General features: G+C 47.7%; 1 long non-coding RNA gene across 1 annotated transcript; it reads left to right on the top strand.

Annotated features, from left to right (window-relative positions):
* The first annotated feature begins 3,610 nt into the window (after nucleotides 1–3,610).
* On the top strand, nucleotides 3,611–13,052 carry LOC138352554 (uncharacterized). Its single transcript, XR_011222826.1, has 4 exons — nucleotides 3,611–3,744; nucleotides 4,207–4,287; nucleotides 11,992–12,386; nucleotides 12,464–13,052. It is a non-coding gene; the product is annotated as an uncharacterized lncRNA (long non-coding RNA).
* The last annotated feature ends 5,390 nt before the right edge of the window (nucleotides 13,053–18,442 follow it).

Raw genomic sequence — 18,442 nt, 5'->3', positions numbered from 1 at the left:
AAACGTGTGGCGTTGAGCATCAACGACAACATCCAACCCACAATATAATAAATGGGGGGCTTGTGTCCGGGAGAGTGAACTGACACACCCACACCCTGTTCAAGAGTGGATTTGTACACCCCTTATTGAAATAGATACTGTGTGACCGCAGGTGTATATTCTCTCTCTTGGGAAGACTCACAGGAAAAGATGGATAAGGTGCAAGCATATGTGGAGTCAGGCAAACCTGAGGACCTGGAAGGTTGCACGAGTGATCAATTAAAACAAATAGCAGAAAAATGTGGCATCAGGTTGAAAGCATCTTAAGTTGCTGGGATGAAGGATGAGATCCTGAGGCAGTTAAGAGCCAAGAGTGAAGCGACAGAACAAGGAGCCCAGAAAGGAGCTGAAAGTGGAAAGGAGGATGATGGGCAGGATGAAGTGAGATCCCAGGGATCGAGTAGGAGCAGCAAGAGTAGCCGCAGTAGCAGGAGTAGCCGAAATAGGAGCTTGGAGAGATTCCAGTTAGAGCTCCAGATGCAGCGTGAGGACAAGGAGAGACAGTTCCAGCTGGAAAAGATGAAATTGGAACTCCAGATGAAAAATGAAGCCGAAAGGGAAAAAGGAGAAGACCAGTCTGGAGGTAGAAAAAGAGAAAGCCAGGATAGAGGTGGAGAAAGAAAAAGAGAAAGCCAGGCTAGAGGTGGAGAAAGAAAAAGAGAAAACCAGAATAAGGGAACTGGAGTTGGAACAAGAAAAAGAAAAAGAGAAAACAAAACAAATGCAGATAGAAGCAAATAGGACTCTGGCTGAGCGAAGGATTGAACATGGGTTGCCAGAGAGCACCAGTCAGGTATCACACTCACCAGATGTTAGGGTTAGGGAGAAGGACATTCCCTTGTTTGTTCCCGAAGAGGCAGAGAGTTTTTTCGAGCACTTTGAAAAGGTAGCCAGCATCAAGGAGTGGCCACAGGAGGAATGGGCCCAGCTGGTCCAGTTAAGATTGACCGGTGCAGCCAGGGAGGCATACACCCAATTGTCACTGGAAGAGTGCCAGGATTATGCCACAGTAAAGAGCAGCATACTGCGCTCGTTTCAACTAACCCCAGAAGCTTATAGGAAGCACTTCAGAGAGATGGTGAAGGTTGGAGCATGTACGTTTGCCGAGGCGGCAAGGGATCTGGAAAGACGATTCCAGAAATGGATTGAGGCTGCCGGAGTTAGATCTTACGCTGACCTGAAGCAATTGATGGTCATGGAAAAGTTCTTAGAAATGATGCGTCCCGAAACAAAGTTCAAGATCCAAGAAGCGGGGGTAAAGGAGATGAAAGATGCCGCAGATAGGGCAGATATGATTACTGAAGCATACAAGAGCTTGAGGGAGAACAGAGTGAAGAATGAGGTGAGACGCAACAATGGCAGACACAGTGGAGTCTGGGGAGGAAGAAATTATGAAAGACCCAAAGGAGTCTGGGGTGAGAAGAATTTTGATAAATGGGCAGATAAACGTAGGTACCCTAAAACTCAGAAGAGTAAGTCGCGCACTTCGTCTGAAAGTGAGGATGGAGGAGCTAAACGAGAAACTAATCGTTATCCAGGAAATCAAGAGTCCAGTAAAGCCCCACAGAGTGCAGGTAGTGTGCCTGGCTCAAGGAACTCTCATGCGAGTGGACAAAGTCAGAGCCACTCCGGTACATATAGAAGAGACTTTTCCCAGGTGAGGTGTTACAGTTGTAACGGATTGGGTCACGTGATGCGACTGTCGGCAGGGCAAGAGAGTTGTGACCCTGGCCATGTGTGATTCCCGTAGTAAATATACTAATGTATTCCAAGACAAACCACAGAGGGTGAACTTAGTGAACGAGAGGTATAGGCCGTTCATGAGCAAAGGTTGGATCAGTATAGGAGGCCAACCTGAGGTAGAAGTTGGTATCTTAAGAGATACCAGAGCTAATCAGAGCTTGATTACGAGAAGCCTGATTGGGAATGATAGACAATTAGCTGGCAGTGGGAAGATGAAAGTATATGGGTTATTGTCTGAGAGTGACATGCCCGTTTGTACTGTCCAGCTAAGGTCGGAATATGTGTCGGCAGAAGTGATGTTGGGAGTGTGCCCCGACATACCTGTTCCAGGAGTCAAAGTGATCCTGGGAAATGACTTGTGCGGGACAAAGGTGTTGCCACGAGTCATAGCGTCCCACGCACAGATACATATGTAAAACAAATACAAACAATAAATACACATACACACACGTTTAAAACATGTTTAAACACACACACACACATACACACGTGCATACATGCACGCACGTACACACACACACGCGCGCCTTGCGATGAAAATCATTCATCTGCTGAGAGGTGGAACCCAAGAACTTAAACTCAACCCCATATAAGCACAATTAGGTTACACCCCTCAAACACTGATAAACTCAATTAATGAATGAAAAACCATGTTCCTTGACAGCTTATCTGATAAGAACCATGCTTACATCGTGATTATGACCATAACAAAAGTGTCTCGCCTTGTCAATTGTGGATCTTCTCATCTCCAGTCCCCCAATAATGATCTTTTTTTCTCCTAGGAACTCCAGTCTGCCCTGACCCTCTGCTGTTCTACGGCAGCGGGCTCAGATGACATTACTTATGGGATGCTTCGCCATCTTCCTCTATGCACATTTCCGTATTTACTGAATGTTTATAACCATATCTGGTAGTCGGTTTCACTCTACAAGGACTGGCTTGAGGTTGTTCTTACTATTTGGAAACCAGGTCCTCTTGGAACATCACATTAGGACTTCCGCCCCATTGCTCTTACACGTTGCATCTGCAGATTTTTTTAACATATTTTTTTAACGTATTATTTTTTGTCTACCCTACTCAATCTGGCTTTCGCAACTGTCGCAGCACGAGTGATGTCCTTGTGTACTTGCAGGTTTATGTTCCTGCTGTCTTTGCTGCGAAGACCTCTGTTGTTGCTGTCCTTTTTTACCTGGACAAAGCGTATGACGCCAACTGGAGATACAGTATTCTGTCCCAACTACGTCCTTTCACCTTTCGTGGTAATTCTCCCTCTCTTTCTACAATGCTTCCATTCTAGTCGTTCCTTTAGAGTGAGGTTTAGTACCAATATCTGCCTCTTTTCGGCAAAACGAACGTGTAGCCCAAGGTAAAGTTCTGGGCACTACTCTTTTTACCTGGTTGCTCTTAGTGGTCTTCTTGCCTCCCTTACCGTCTAGAATGACTGTGGTCAGTCCCGCGAGGCTCTTTATTTGATCTGTCTCATCTCATTATGGACTCATATCTGTTTAATATTTACATTTATATAGTAGCTTAAACAGGGTAATACAATTGGAAACATTATAATTAGTGAAGTACATTGAAATTCAAACAATATAACATACACAAATAACTCAATTAAAAATTATGATAAAAAAGACAATCTTAACAATTACTCAAGAAAGTCAATGATTTAATGTACTTGGGAACGGAATGAAATAGTACCACTTTCTCCTGTAGTTGTCACGCCCGTCAATAGATGGCACTAATAGGTTGGTAGAGCGTTGAGTTGGGTGATACATGAACATACATTTTGTAGGGAGCTTTCCTATTCTTGTTCCACAGTCTGTCGTTCGGGGGTGTCTGTTTGTAGTGTGTGGGGGAAGGCAATGGCGCGGGCAGTGTTCCTACCCTCAACATTCTAGTCATTGTCTTCCTTACTGGCCACGCTCCTCCTTTATTACGAGGTTTGGCAGTGTTTTAGTAGTAAGTTTGTGTGTTAATTTATTAGTGTGTAGTAAAGTTCCAACCCCAGGTTTATTTCTGCGTGGGCCTTAAGCCTCTGGCTGGCCCACTAAGTGTTACTTGTTTATATTTTATTTAGGCGGAGTACTAGTATTTGACTCGTATGGTCTTTTTAGTAAGATTTTGCACTAGTTAAGAAACTTTGACACTGATTAACGTAAGTTTAAAGCTTGTTTGGGTTATAGTTGTGCATTGTTGACTGTTTTAGTGGTCTCCAGTGCTGACACTGGAGACGCAGTAAAGGTAAATGTTTAATAATAACTTTAGTATTTCACATGACCCAACAAACTTGTTGGTTTTTAATTTTCAAATTTAGAGTAAATCATATGTATATATCTAACATTTCCTGTAAAATTTCGCTATTTATATGACACACCAGTCTCTAGCCTCGGATGTGAACAGTAAAACGGTTATTAATTTCAGATGTGTTCGTATTCTTGTATATTGCTGCTCTGGACGACCCTGGTAGTGTCCCGGGTATTGGTCGTTGCACAGATTTCCACCGTAAGTAAAATTTAGTTATTAAATCTTAGACACAAAATGTGTTGGCAAAAGGTTAAATATACCTTAATGAGTTTATAAATCGAGGGAATGTAACAAATTTATTTTAATACTTCTTAACCATTTCTAAAGTTGCATGGCTTAATTTAATAAAGCAATGACAAGCTATGCTTAGGCTTTACTTAGTTAAAATAAGTAATGTTAAAATGCTAGACATTTTATCTTAGGAATAGGATAATTTCCTATCGCCCTAAACTAATTTTTAAGCCATAACCCTGATTATCTAAATGGTAATCTTGGTCTGTCATAACATGCCAGGTTGGCCTATCCGGACAACACAAGTTTTTGCCAGTTTTACTAAAGAGCTTATTAATAAGCCTAAACATTAGGCTACCCTCCCATCTTCTCTCCATCAGTCAGTCTGACAAAAAAAAATCTTGTTAGTACCTTTATCTCGTAAATTGGTGAGGCTGGCCATGAGACCACAACTTGTTTTAACTTTCCTCCCTCCTCTGTGGTTGGGTCGAGCCCCGAGCCCCCAGTGGTGACTACCTCGTCCCCTGGCGCGGCTCCTTCTCTAGTTGTAACTACTGCGCCTTTTAACCCCTCTCTCTCTGGGGGTTCTCACCGCCGTCCTCGTCACGGCCGCCCTCGCTCGATTCCTTCCAGTTCTGCTACCTATCAAGCCTTGTTTGGTCCCGCTTCGTGGGCCAAATATTTTGATCTCCTCCCTCTTGATTCTGCGCCTCCTGACGATTTCTCCCTCCATCGACATCTCATTGATTCCGTGGATGCCTCCATTACTTTCAACCCCACTCGTCTCGGTACACGTGTCGTTGCTGCTCCTTCTCAGGATGCTGCTTCCCGCTTGGCTGCCTTATCCTACCTAGGCGAGACCCCCGTTCGGGTCTCGAAGAACGCTCAGTTGAATGCCAGTGTTGGCACTATTTTGCTCCCGCCCCATGTTGCGACCGGTGTTCGGGACCTGCGCGACTGCCACGACGATATTCGACATATCCTTGCTGCCCAGGGCCATTCTATTCTCCAGGTGGACACGTTTACTCGTCCCCCTCGTGGTAGTCGCCGTCAACCCCTCCGGGTTGTGAAGATTACCTTTGATGGTAGGACCCTTCCACCCTCTGTCATTCTTGCTGGTGCCAGGTGCTCTGTCCAGGAGTACATTCCTTCTCCTCGGCTCTGCAACAAGTGCTGGAGGTTTGGGCATGGTGCCCTCCGCTGCTCCGGGACTGTCTCTCTCTGTCCTTTGTGTGGTGGCGAAGGTCACTCTAAGTCGGAGTGCACTTCTCCCCAGGCTCGTTGCCTCAACTGCGGTGAGACCCATCCTACCTTCTCCCGTGCGTGTGTCCATTACAAGCTTGAGGCAGCCGTCCTCAATTTGAAGCACCGGGAGCGTTTATCTTTTCCTGAGGCGAGGCGCCAGGTTCGCCGGCTCCCGCCTTATGCTAATATCTCTTATGCTCGCGTGTTGCGCTCTTCCTCTCCTCGTCCTTCCCGCCTTCCTCAGACTCACAACCGTTTCCGGGCCTTGGACCCTGATGCGCCCACTGCCCCCTCCTCTGTTCCTTTGGGTTCTCTCCCGAAGGATCTTCCTCCTGGTCCTCTGTCTGGGGTTCCCCTTCCTTCTACCCGGTCTGTCGTGTCTCCAGTGTCTTCTTCCTCGTCCCCCTCCGATCCTCCTTCCCATTCTCTTCCTCCATCTATCGGCTCTCCCCACCGCCTGTCGGTGCGGGCGGATGTCCATCGCTCTCCTAACGGCCGTCGTGTGTGCTCTCGTTCGGCTTCTCCTGTTGAGACACTGGAATCCGTTGCCCGGTACGTAGTTGCTGTGACACCAGTCTCTTTAAGTCAGAAGCGTAAGCCTGGCTCCTCTCCTTCCTCTTCCCCGGCGGGTAAGAAGGCTTCGCTTTCTTCCTCAGCTCCTCCTTCTGGCTCTGTTGCTCCTTCCCCTCCCGTTTCAGTGCTTGCGCCCCCTGTTCCTGCTATGGAGGTTTCTTTGGCCCCTGCTTCCCTTTCGGTTGCTGCTCTTGCTGGGGTGCGCTCCCCTCTTTCTCCTCCCCCTCTTCCTGCTGCTGTCCTTGACTGCTCCTCTCCGTTGTCTCCTCCTCATCCTCCTAATCCTCCTCCTCCGGACCCTGCCCGCCCACCTCTGATCTGTTCTCCCGTTTCCTTCCCTCAGTCTTTGCTCAGTTTACCCATGCCCCCTAACCCTGATCCCGACCCTGATATTCTTTAACGTGCTCTGTTGCTCTTTCGCCTTTGTTTCTTCCTTGTTCTCTGTTTTTGTCCTTTCTCTTCTCGTCGTTGTCCATTCTTCAATGGAACGTTCGAGGTTTTTACGCCAATTTCCTCGAACTCCAACTTCTGATTTCGCGGTTTTCGCCCCTTTGTGTCTGTCTCCAGGAGCCAATGCTTGATGCTCGTCCTGGTCGTTTTCGTGGCTATTCCTTTCTCTCCCCCCCCCCCCAGCCATTGCTGGGGCTTCTAATTCTTCTGCTCTCTTGATTCGGGCTGATGTTCCCTTTGTTCCTTTACTTTTTCCTTCGCCTCTCCATTGTTCTGCTGCTCGTATCTTTGTGGGGAAATGGTACACAGTTTGTTCCATTTATCTCCCCCCGAGTGTCCCGCTCTCTCTTCCTGATTTGAAACACCTCCTAGACTCCTTGCCGGAGCCTGTGCTCCTGCTGGGTGACTTCAATTGTCGTCATTCTCTTTGGGGTGACGTTGACGAATACCCGGGGTCGTCTCCTTGAGCCGTTTCTCCTCTCTTCTTCCCTGTCTCTTCTGAATTCTGGTGAGCCCACTCATTTGGACTCTCGGACTCGCACCCTTTCTTGTCTTGATCTTTCTCTCTGCTCTTCTTCTCTTTACTTAGATTTCACGTGGCAGGTTCTTGATAACCTCCATGGAAGTGATCATTTCCCCATCCTTGTTTCCTTTTTCTCTTTTCGCCCTTCCCTCTCTTTCCCTAGGTGGCAGTTTGCTAAGGCAGACTGGACCCTATTTACCCTCAGTGCTGCTCTCTCTGACCTCTCCCTTCTGCCTCTCTCTCGCGCTCTCCTCCTTTTTCATGACACTGTCTTCAACGCTGCCCTCCGCTCTATTCCTCACTCTTCCTCTCGGGGTCCACGGAAGTGCGTTCCCTGGTGGAATGCGGACTGTGCTCGGGCTGTCCGCTGTAAGCGTGCAGCCTGGAAGAGGCACCGCCGTAGGCAGACGACCGATTCTTTTCTTTTCTTTCGGAAAGCGAGTGCGGTGGCCCGTAGGGCCATCCGTACGGCTAAACGTGAATGTTGGGCATCTTATGTCTCAACAATTACGTCCGAAACCCCTCTGGCCCAGATCTGGAAGCGTATCCGCAAGATAGCGGGTAAGTTCGCTCCCGATGTTTCACCGGTCCTTCACCTCCATGATACTCTTGTGGCGGACCCGTTGCAGGTCGCTTCCGAACTGGGTTCCCACTTTTCTTCTGTTAGCTCTGGTCTTCATCTTCCCCAATCTTTCCTTCTTCGTAAACCTGTCCTTGAGTCTCGTCCTTTAGATTTCTGCACTCATCTTCCGATTCCCTATAATGATCCCTTCTCTCTCTCTGAACTTCGTTCTGCCCTGGCCCTCTGCGGTTCTACGGCGGCGGGCTCCGATGGTATTCATTATGAGATGCTTCGCCATCTCCCTCCGAGCACGTCTCAGTATTTACTGAGTCTGTATAATCGGATCTGGGAGTCGTCGTCAGTCCCTGAGGACTGGCTCGATGCCGTTGTCCTCCCTGTTCGCAAACCGGGGTCTCTGGGTACTTCCCCTAAGGACTTTCGCCCTATTGCTCTCACAAGTTGTGTCTAAAAACTCTATGAACGTATGGTTAACGTTCGTCTGATGTGGTTCCTGGAACACCATCACCTCCTCTCCCCTTCTCAATTTGGTTTCCGCAAGTGCCGCAGCACGACAGATGTCCTGGTGAACTTGGAGGTCTATATTCGTACTGCTTTTGCTGCGAAGACCTCCGTTGTTGCCGTCCCTTTTGATCTAGAAAAGGCTTACGACACCACTTGGCGTTATCATATCCTATCTCAACTTCATTCTTTTGGCCTTTGTGGTCATCTCCCTCTCTTTCTCCGCAGCTTCCTCTCTCGTCGTTCCTTTCGGGTGCGCCTTAGTACCACTCTCTCTCCCTCTTTTCAGCAATACGAAGGTGTGCCCCAGGGTAGTGTTCTGAGCACTACTCTTTTTCTGGTTGCCCTCAATGGTCTTCTTTCCTCTCTTCCTTCTGGTGTCTTCTCCGCTCTCTCTGTCGATGATCTTACCCTTTGTTGTCAGGGTGATGATTCGCCTCTCCTTCAACGCCGGCTTCAACTTGCAATTGATGCCGTGTCGTCTTGGGCCACAGGTCATGGCTTCAAGTTCTCTACTTCTAAGACTTGTGCCATGACTTTTACGCGGAAACGGGTTGTTCTTCGTCCCTCTTTGTCACTTTATGGTCATCCCCTTGAATACAAAGATTCCGCGAAGCTTTTGGGGTTATTCCTTGACACTCGTTTGTCTTGGTCTCCCCATATCTCTTACCTCCGTGTTGAGTGCTCTAAGGCCCTTACCCTCCTTCGGGTCTTGTCCCATACTTCTTGGGGGGGCAGATAGGCGCACTCTCCTTGTTTTACATTCCTCTCTCGTCCTGTCTAAGCTCGATTATGGTTGCCCTGCTTACTCGTCTGCTTCTCCTTCTACTCTTCGCCGTCTTGATGCTTTGCACCATACTGGGTTGCGCCTCAGTTCTGGTGCCTTTCGTTCGACTCCCATCCTTAGCTTGTATGTTGACACTGGCTTCCTGTCTCTCCAGGAGCGCCGAGATCTCTACTGTCTTCGCTATCTTGTGCGGTCCTTGCAACATCCTTCCTCTCGCCTCTGTCGTGCTTTAACTTTTACCCCTCCTGCGGTTCCTGTTCCTCTTCACCGCCTCCCTCTTTCTGTCCGGTTATCTCGCCTACAGGATTCTCTTTCCGTTCGTATTTCTGATGTTTCTCCTCGTGTTGTTCCTTCTTTGCCCCCGTGGAGGGTCCCTCTTCCGCGGTTTTGTACATCCTTGACCCGTATCACTAAAGCTTTTACCCCTCCTACGGTTCTAACACGCCTTTTCCTCGAGCACTTTTCTTCTCACTCCCGCTCCGTTTCTGTCTTCACCGATGGGTCTAAGTCAGCGGACGGTGTTGGCTACTCTGTTGTTTTTCCTGATTGCACTTATATGTGTCGCTTGCCTCCGGAGACTAGCATCTTTACGGCGGAACTTTATGCTATTCTCTAGGCTCTTCGTCTCCTGCTTTCTCGTTGTCAGTCTTCCTTTGTGGTTGTTGTTGACTCTCGTAGTGCCCTCATGGCTCTCGGGTCCTTTAATCCGGTTCATCCAGTAGTTGTCGAGATCCAGCATTGGCTGTTTCTCGTTCACAGCAAATTTAAGTCGGTTGAGTTTTATTGGGTTCCCCGCCATATTGGTGTGTCTTTAAATGAGCGTGCGGATGCTGCCGCCAAGGAAGCTGTCCGCTCTTGTCCCATCTCTCGTAAAGGCATTCCGTATTCCGACTTTTACCCGGTTATCCATTCCTCAGTCCTTACCCGTTGGCAGGCTTCTTGGTTGTCTGTTACTGGTAACAAGCTACGTACTCTTAAATGTTGTGTTTCCTCGTGGCCGTCCTCCTTCCACCGTAACCGGCGGTGGGAAACGGCTCTGGCGAGGTTGCGTATTGGCCATACTCGCTTAACCCATGGTCACTTGATGGAGCGCGGCCCTGCTCCTTATTGTCCTAGTTGCATTGTCCCTCTTACGGTCGTGCATGTCCTTCTTGAATGTCCTGACTTCCAGGACGAGCGTGTGTCTTGCTTTCCGACCGCCCCTCACAGTCACCTGTCCCTCGATAGAATTCTTGGTGACTCGGATACTTTTGATACGTTCGCCTTATGCGTTTTTGTTCTCGTATTGGCATCTTTGGTGATATTTAGCGCCCTCTGATTATTTTGCGTATTTGATGGTGCTACATAGCCTTCCCGGTTTGGTGCCTTCTTTTGATTATTACTTACTTACTTGTTTTAACTTTTCTACATTAAAAGTGTTAAAGTTTTCGAATTTTAGTGTTGAAACATTATGAAATGTGTTAATAACGGCACAAGTGTGTTAGTCTTCAATGTCTAGAATATTGGGTGTTTAAATTTCATAAGTTAATTTTTGCAGCAATGAATTTGTACCTTGCTTAACAAACTAGCAATTAAATTGCACAACCTCGAGGGAGGTTGGTTGAGGCTTTCAGTCAGGGACTAGTGTGATGTAAATAAGATCAGCTTCTTTTAAAACTTGATTGTATATAGCTTCCCGAGGACCCTAAAAAAAAAAATTAATAATGCTACCATGGCACAATCGGTTGAACGTATGTTATATATATAATACGTGCAATTGCATGGTAGAGACTGTCGGAAAATCCGACACCATTTAATAATATCATACAGGCAGATAATATTGCTGCATTGTATAAACAAGTTAACCTATAGAAAATGTAACTTGTAGTGGAATTTTCCGTCTATAGAAAACGGGATATTACCACATACTATTATAAATTCACCACCTATTATGGTGGGAATTATTCTTAAATACATTAGTCTTTGGACTTTACCATCATAATAACATCTCATATAAATTAACTTAATTTTCAGTATTAAAATAGAGTAAATGTGACCCTTCTATCACTTACTGTCATATGGACAATGTAGGCCAGTAGCTTCAGTGGTGAGGGAGGGGTCAGCCATTGTTATTGTACTTAGACCAGAGGCACGGGAGCAAATTCGGCTCCTGTTAATTTTACTTGGACGAAGTGTTATGGAAACCAAAGGTGTACCATCATCAACACACTGTCAACAAATACAAGTTAAGTGTTCTGCCGAAACCCATTTATCTATCATTTGTGGCCATTAATGTCAGTAGATAGAGGCGAGCCGGTTAGAATACGAACTGCCTCTTAATAAAAGGTAATTAAGCCTAGGTCTTTATGGTTCAATGTACAGTGTTTTCTCTGATATAGCTGTCATATATTAGGATTCTGGCTTTACAGCTAACGCCCTTTTGACAGGTCAAGACGAGGAAGCATGCTTTGTGTATCAGTTACCAGGGTGATGGAAGCTACCTCACACGAGGAAAATTTGGTGTCTATATCCTAGTTATACGTGGTGGACTAAGGCCTGCTGTACAATAAGATAAGGAACCTCTTCAATGTTTAACAATATATGTAGTTTAATACTGTGGTTTGATTGGCTGCATATATATAAATTCAATATAAACCCACCCCCCCCCCTAATGTGTAGAGGATCGATTTGTGAGATTATTGTAGAAATACAGTCCACTTAACATCATACAAATTGCTATCGAAATATATAAATTAACGTAAATATAAATTCATATAAATTAAATAAATAAAAATCTCACAGGTCGGTTCCCACAGAGACCTGGGCAAAAACTAAATACATAATATAACCTTCAATAAATATGAACCTTGGTGCAAAATTTAGTTACCTAAATTTACACAATGCTAGATTTTTTGGTGAAAGCCTCCTACATTTTGGCCATTAGTAAATAAATTCTACTAAATTTATAGCAAGCTTGCTACTCCTTACTTCTGTACATCATTTAGGCTACTTCATTCCTTACCAACACACCAGCCAGGTTACAGGAGTCAGACCAGAGGACCGGGAGGTGCGAGTAGCTCCAGCTCTTAGGGGTCATCGGGTCAACAGGGCACTGGTCCAGTTGTAGGTGGCGGCCCGGGTGTCGGCAGCGGTCCAGCTGGTACTACTGGTCAGTCACCAGCGGTGACAGGACTGGACAGTTTAGCAGCGGACCTCGAGCTACCTCTGGCAGCAGTGGTCCGGCTCCATACACTGGTGCAAGGTATGGCAGTCCTCAAGTGAGCAGAGTGGATGCACTATTTAACCCCACTGTCACCCAGTTCGTCACCATCGACCGCTTCGTCACCCTCACTGATCAGGCTTTCCAGAGTGTGGCTGTCACCCTCGCTTCCCTCACCGTCCAGACTGTCGCCACTGGAACTCGCGCGGTGAGTACTTGGTATGTATTGTGACAAACGATGGTCTGGACGCTGAGCTTAGACTAGCTAAATGTTGTCTTACACAGGTGGTGCAGACGCCGGTGGATGACCGCGTCGCCCTCCAGACAACGGTAGTTGTCAGACCTAAAACATTAACGGTCACAAACGTGCAGTCAGACTTCAGGATTGTGACTGAAAAGTCTTTAGACTACGTAACCATCGCCCACACCTCATACGTCATCATGCAGACCACCTACACTACTACAGCTACCCAAGTGAAAGTTTGATGCCAAGTCGACATTAATGTAATGTAACTGCCAGCCTCTTGATTACTTGTAAAGGTACTGGCTAATTAACCACTTACTCCCACAGGCTGTCGTACACGACAACGCTGGTGAGAACAAACGTCAATACTAAGAGTACAGTGTTCACGGATTACCACACAGTCACTGACACGGTCCTCGTCCCTGGAGCCCGCTACGTCTATAGACAACCCTAGCACGTTCAATCGTGTAAAGATTTTAAAGCACGTAATATTAAACATTTAACAGTATCGGGCTGTGTGAGCTATTAAACTAAATAAAGGCATTGGGTGTTCGTCTAATACCTTACTTCGTGTACATGATAAATAATTGTATGCATATTTAATACTTGAAATGCAATCTGTTGAGAGAATAGCGTATAGATGTAAGCCTTATTCCTGAGGTTTAGAAAGCGTGAGTGTTACACTAAAAGGTGTCATTGGAGAAAAAATGTCTAGTAAACCAGCTACTAACTATTCAGCACACAAATCCTTGGAGATAGTCGGTAATCCAATTATACACATCGCAGGTAAGTCGTGAAAACATCATGGCCACGGGAGTGCGCCAAAGGAGAACACTGTTAGTATATGACTACATTATACATATTTCTTAATGTATTTATTGAGGAGCTATTTTACTGAAATAACTTGCTGGCTGCTAGGCTAACAAGCCTTCCTTTATCACTCATTTGAAGATTGACTGAGTGGTATATACGTTTAAGATAACTTCATGGCTAACCATGTGGTTAACTTAATTACTTAGTCAATTGATTAATTGATGATCGGCAATGAAAATTAAGCTTCTATATAAATCTCTACCCATGTATCTTTGCAAGCGTGTAAAACTTCCTGCAGTTTTTCGGTAACAAATCTCTGCAGTTCACCAATACAGCCATTCCCATTCTTAATAAGTGGTAACTTTACGTTGTGAGCGGCCCTGGTGTACTGCTCCGAAACAGAGGGAGTGGCTGCCTCGCTCTTCCTGCTGTGATGGCGGTACAAAATGGAAATGCAACTCCTGTGCATTAACTTTGCATGGGGACCCGTGCATTCCCATAAGATATATGAATCTGGGATTAGACACTATCCTGCAGAAATGTACCCTGGGAAGCAAAGTAGCTTCTTTGCTGGGCTGTTAAACATACTTCCGATTTACTCTTGTACGAAAAATAGACATTATGGAGGTTCGCATCACTATTTGTCCCTGGGACCCCCCCCCCCTCCCCATCCGGCAAGTTGGCGTCGTGAGGGGGCTTCGTGGCCAGCTGCCGGAGTGTGATGCTCAGTGGGACAGTCCTCTGTCCTTTTGTGGCCTTGCACTCCTACTGCTGTCTTCTCTAATTGTGCCGGATCGCTTTTCCTTTTCATTGTTTCGTTTTTCTCCCCTCTCTTCTCCTATCTGCTTGTCGTTTCCTGCCGACATTTTGCTTGTTTTGGATTATTTCTTTGGACTTCTACTATTTTTGACGCAAGGGTGCTTGAGGAGGCATACTCTTGCACCCGTAGAACTGTTGTACCCAACTTCTTGAGCGAGGGGAACCTTTTATTGTCAATCCCCCTTTCGTCGCTAAACCTGATCTCGACGGACTGACGGTTCTTAAGGTAGCGTTTGTGGGGCGTATACTCACGACGCACCCCTAGGGGGCCCCGGCATGATCGGCGATAGCTTCCTGTTGGGTGTCCTACCTCTAATTGTGGCTCCATGGTGGGTATGGGGCCACATTCGTCGATGAATTTATCACTCTTCGTACCTATGTCGTTAAATGTTTCTGATGTACCCTCTCGGGCTCGTGGGGTTGGCGACCCAGCCCTTGAGTCGGCCTGTCTTGAAAGACCGGGCTCTGTAGCCTCCGCTGCGTTGTGCCCCGAACTTGCTCCTCCTTTGACCATCCTGACTTCTTCCCCCAGCTTCCCTCCCTCCTCTGTGGTTGGGTTGAGCCTCCAGCCCCCAGTGGTGACCACTTCGTCCCCTGGTGCGGCTAAGTCTCTCGTTGTGACTACTGCGCCTTTTGACCCCTCTCTCTCTGGGGGTTCTCAACGCCTTTCGCGCCCCGGCCGCACTCGCTCGATTCCTTCCCGTACTGACACGTATCAGGCCTTGTTTGGTCCCGCTTCATGGGCCAAATACTTTGATCTCCTTCCTCTTGATTCTGCGCCTCCTGACGATTTCTCCCTCCATCGGCATCTTGTAGATTCTGTGGATGCGTCTGTTACCTTCAACCCCACTCGTCTCGGTACGCGTGCCGTTGCTGCTCCTTCTCAGGAGGCAGCTTCCCGCTTGGCTGCCTTATCTTGCCTTGGCGAGATCCCTGTTCGGGTCTCCAAGAACGTTCGGATGAATGACAGTGAATGCCAATAGTGAAAGGCACTATTCTCCTCCCACCCCATGTTGCAACCGGTGTTCGGAATCTGCAGGATTGCCATGATGATATTCGGCATATCCTTGATGCCCAAGGCCATTCTGTCCTCCAGGTTGACTCGTTTACTAGTCCACCTCGTGGTCGTCGCCGTCAACCCCTTCGTGTTGTAAAGACCACCTTTGATGGTAGGACCCTTCCATCCTCTGTCATTCTTGCTGGTGCTAGGTGCTCTGTCCAGGAGTATATTCCTTCTCCTAGACTTTGTAACAAGTGCTGGAGGTTTGGGCATGGTGCCCTCCGCTGCTCTGGGACTGTCTCTCTCTGTTCTTTGTGTGGGGGTGAAGGTCACTCTAAGTCGGAGTGCACTTCTCCCCAAGCTCGCCGTCCTCAACTTGAAGCACCGGGAGCGTTTATCTTTTCCTGAGGCGAGGCGCCATGTTCGCCGGCTCCCGCCTTATGCTAACGTCTCTTATGCACACGTGTTGTGCTCTTCCTCTCCTCGTCCTTCCCACCTTCCTCAGACTCACGACCGTTTCCGGGCCTTGGACCCTGATATGCCCACTGCCCCCTCCTCTGTTCCTTTGCGTTCTGTCCCGAGGGGTCCCCCTCCTGGTCCTCTGTCTGGGGTTCCCCTTCTTTCTACCCAGTCTGTCATGTCTCCTGTGTCTTTTTCCTCATCTCCCTCCGATCCTCCTTCCCATCCTCTTCTTCCGTCTATCGGCTCTCCCCGCCGCCTGTCGGTGCAGGCGGATGTCTATCGCTCTCCTAACGGCCGTCGTGTGTGCTCTCGTTCGGCTTCTCCTGTTGAGACACTAGAATCCGTTGCCCAGTACGTAGTTGCTGGGACACCTGTCTCTCTAAGTCAGAAGCATAAGCCTGGCTCCTCTCCTTCCTCCTCCCCGGCGGGTAAGAAGGCTTCGCTTTCTTCCTCAGCCCCTACTTCTGGCTTTGTTGCTCCTTCCCCTCCCATTTCAGTGATTGCGCCCCCTGTTCCTACTATGGAGGTTTCTTTGGCCCCTGCTTCCCTTTTAGTTGCCGCTCTTGCTGAGGTGCGCTCCCCTCTTTCTACTCCCACTCTTCCTGCTGCTGTCCTTGACTGCTCCTCTCCGTTGTCTCCTCCTCCTCCTCCGGACCCCGCCCGCCCACCTCTGGTCTGTTCTCCTGCTTCCTTCCCTCCATCTTTGCTCAGTTTACCCATGCCCCCTAACCCTTACTTTGCTGACCCTGATATTCTTTAACGTTCTGTGTTGCTCTTTCGCCGTTGTTTCTTCCTTGTTCTCTGTTGTTGTCCTTTCCCTTCTCGTCGATGTCTATTCTTCAATGGAACGTTCGAAGTTATTACGCCAATTTCCTCGAACTCCAACTTCTGATTTCGCTCCTTTGTGTCTGTCTCCAGGAGCCGATGCTTGGTGCTCGTCCTGGTCGTTTTCGTGGCTATTCCTTTCTCTCCCCCCACCCCCAGCAACAGCTGGGGCTCTTCATTCTTCTGCTCTCTTGATTCGCACTGATGTTCCCTTTGTCCCCTTACTTTTTTCTTTGCCTCTCCATTGTTCTGCTGCTCGTATCTTTGTGGGGAAATGGTACACAGTTTGTTCCATTTATCTCCCACCGAGTGTCCCGCTTTCTCTTCTTGATCTGAAACACCACCTGGACTCCTTGCCAGTGCCTGTGCTCCTGCTGGGTGATTTCAATTGTCATCATTCTCTTTGGGGTGATGTTCTGTTTTGTCTCTCCAGGACCGCCGTGATCGCTACTGTCTTCGCTATCTTGCGCGGCCCTTACAACATCCTTCCTCTCGCCTCTGTCGTGCTTTAACTTTTACCCTTCCTGCGGCACCTGTTCCTCTTCACCACCTCCCTCTTTCTGTCCGATTATGTCGCTTACAGGATTCTCTTTCCGTTCGTGTTTCTAATGTTTCTCCTCGTGTTGTTCCTCCTTTGCCCCTGTGGAGAGTCCCCCTTCCGCAGTTTTGTACATCCTTGACCCGCATCACTAAAGCTTTTACCCCTCCTACAGTTCTAAAACACCTTTTCCTTGAGCACTTTTCTTCTCACTCATGCTCCGTTTCTGTCTTCACCGATGGGTCTAAGTCTGCGGACAGTGTTGGCTACTCTGTTGTTTTTCCTGATCGCACTTATGTGTCGCTTATCTCCGGAGACTAGCATCTTTACAGCGGAGCTTTATGCTATTCTCTATGCTCTTCGTCTCCTGCTTTCTCGTTGTCAGTCTTCCTTTGTAGTTGTTGACTCTCGTAGTGCCCTCATGGCTCTCAGGTCCTTTAATCCGATTCATCCAGTAGTTGTCGAGATCCAGCATTGGCTGTTTCTTGTTCACAGTAAATTTAAGTCAGTTGAGTTTTGTTGGGTTCCCAGCCATATTGGTGTCTTTTAATAAGTGTGCGGATGCTGCCGCCAAGGAAGCTGTCCGCTCTTGTCCCATCTCTCGTAATGGTATTCCATATTCTGATTTTTACCAGGTTATCCATTCCTCCATCCTTACCCATTGGCAGGCTTCTTGGTCGTCTGTTACTTTTGTTACAAACTACGCACTCTTAAATGTTGTGTTTCCTCGTGGCCGACCTCCTACCACCGTAACCGGCGATGGGAAACAGCTCTGGCGAGAGTTGCATATTGGCCATACTCGCTTAACCCAAGGTCACTTGATTGAGCACCGCCCTGCTCCTTATTGTCCTAATTGCATTGTCCCTCTTACAGTTATGCATGCGCTTCTTGAATGTCCTGACTTCCAGGACGAGCGTGTCTTGCTTTCCGACTGCCCCTCGCGGCCGCCTGTCCCTCGATAGGCTTCTTGGTGAATCGAATACTTTTGATATCGTTCGCCTTATGCGTTTTTGTTCTCGTATTGGCATCCTTGGTGATATTTAGCACCCTCTGATTATTCCGCACATTTGATGGTGCTACATAGCCTTCCCGGTTTGGTGCCTTCTTTTGATAATTACTTACTTACGGGCGGGCCAAATCTACTGGCAGTGAGGGGAGGGGAAGCTGTGTTGGACTGCGAGGCGTCAGCAGTGCCAGTGAGAGTGGAGGAGGACAACGAAGGTACCTGTCTCCAGTACCCCGGAGAATAGGAGGAGGAAGGCAGTATCTGTTGGGAGTCAGCACGGCGAGGACGCGTTACCACGAGGACGACAGAGGAACCTGTGGAAACTGTTCATCAGGAGACCAAAAGACAGGACCAGGAACCTCAGCATCCCTCAACAGAGGACGAGTCAGCTTCGTGGTTGGAATGATATATGGTTGATAATTGTCCCTCCCTTTACCCCTTTCGATATAGGCGAGCTAGGGTATTTTATATGTTGTGAACATTTCTACTCATCATTTTATTGTCTAAGTGACAGAATATTAGGCTAGGAGCCAAGAGCTCATGCTTGATGGTGGTGG

This window comes from Procambarus clarkii, chromosome 54 (genome assembly GCF_040958095.1).
Source record: "Procambarus clarkii isolate CNS0578487 chromosome 54, FALCON_Pclarkii_2.0, whole genome shotgun sequence".
Classification (NCBI taxonomy): Eukaryota; Metazoa; Arthropoda; class Malacostraca; order Decapoda; family Cambaridae; genus Procambarus; species Procambarus clarkii.
The sequence above is the reverse complement of the archived record's forward strand: the minus strand, read 5'-3'. Positions and strand labels throughout refer to the sequence as shown.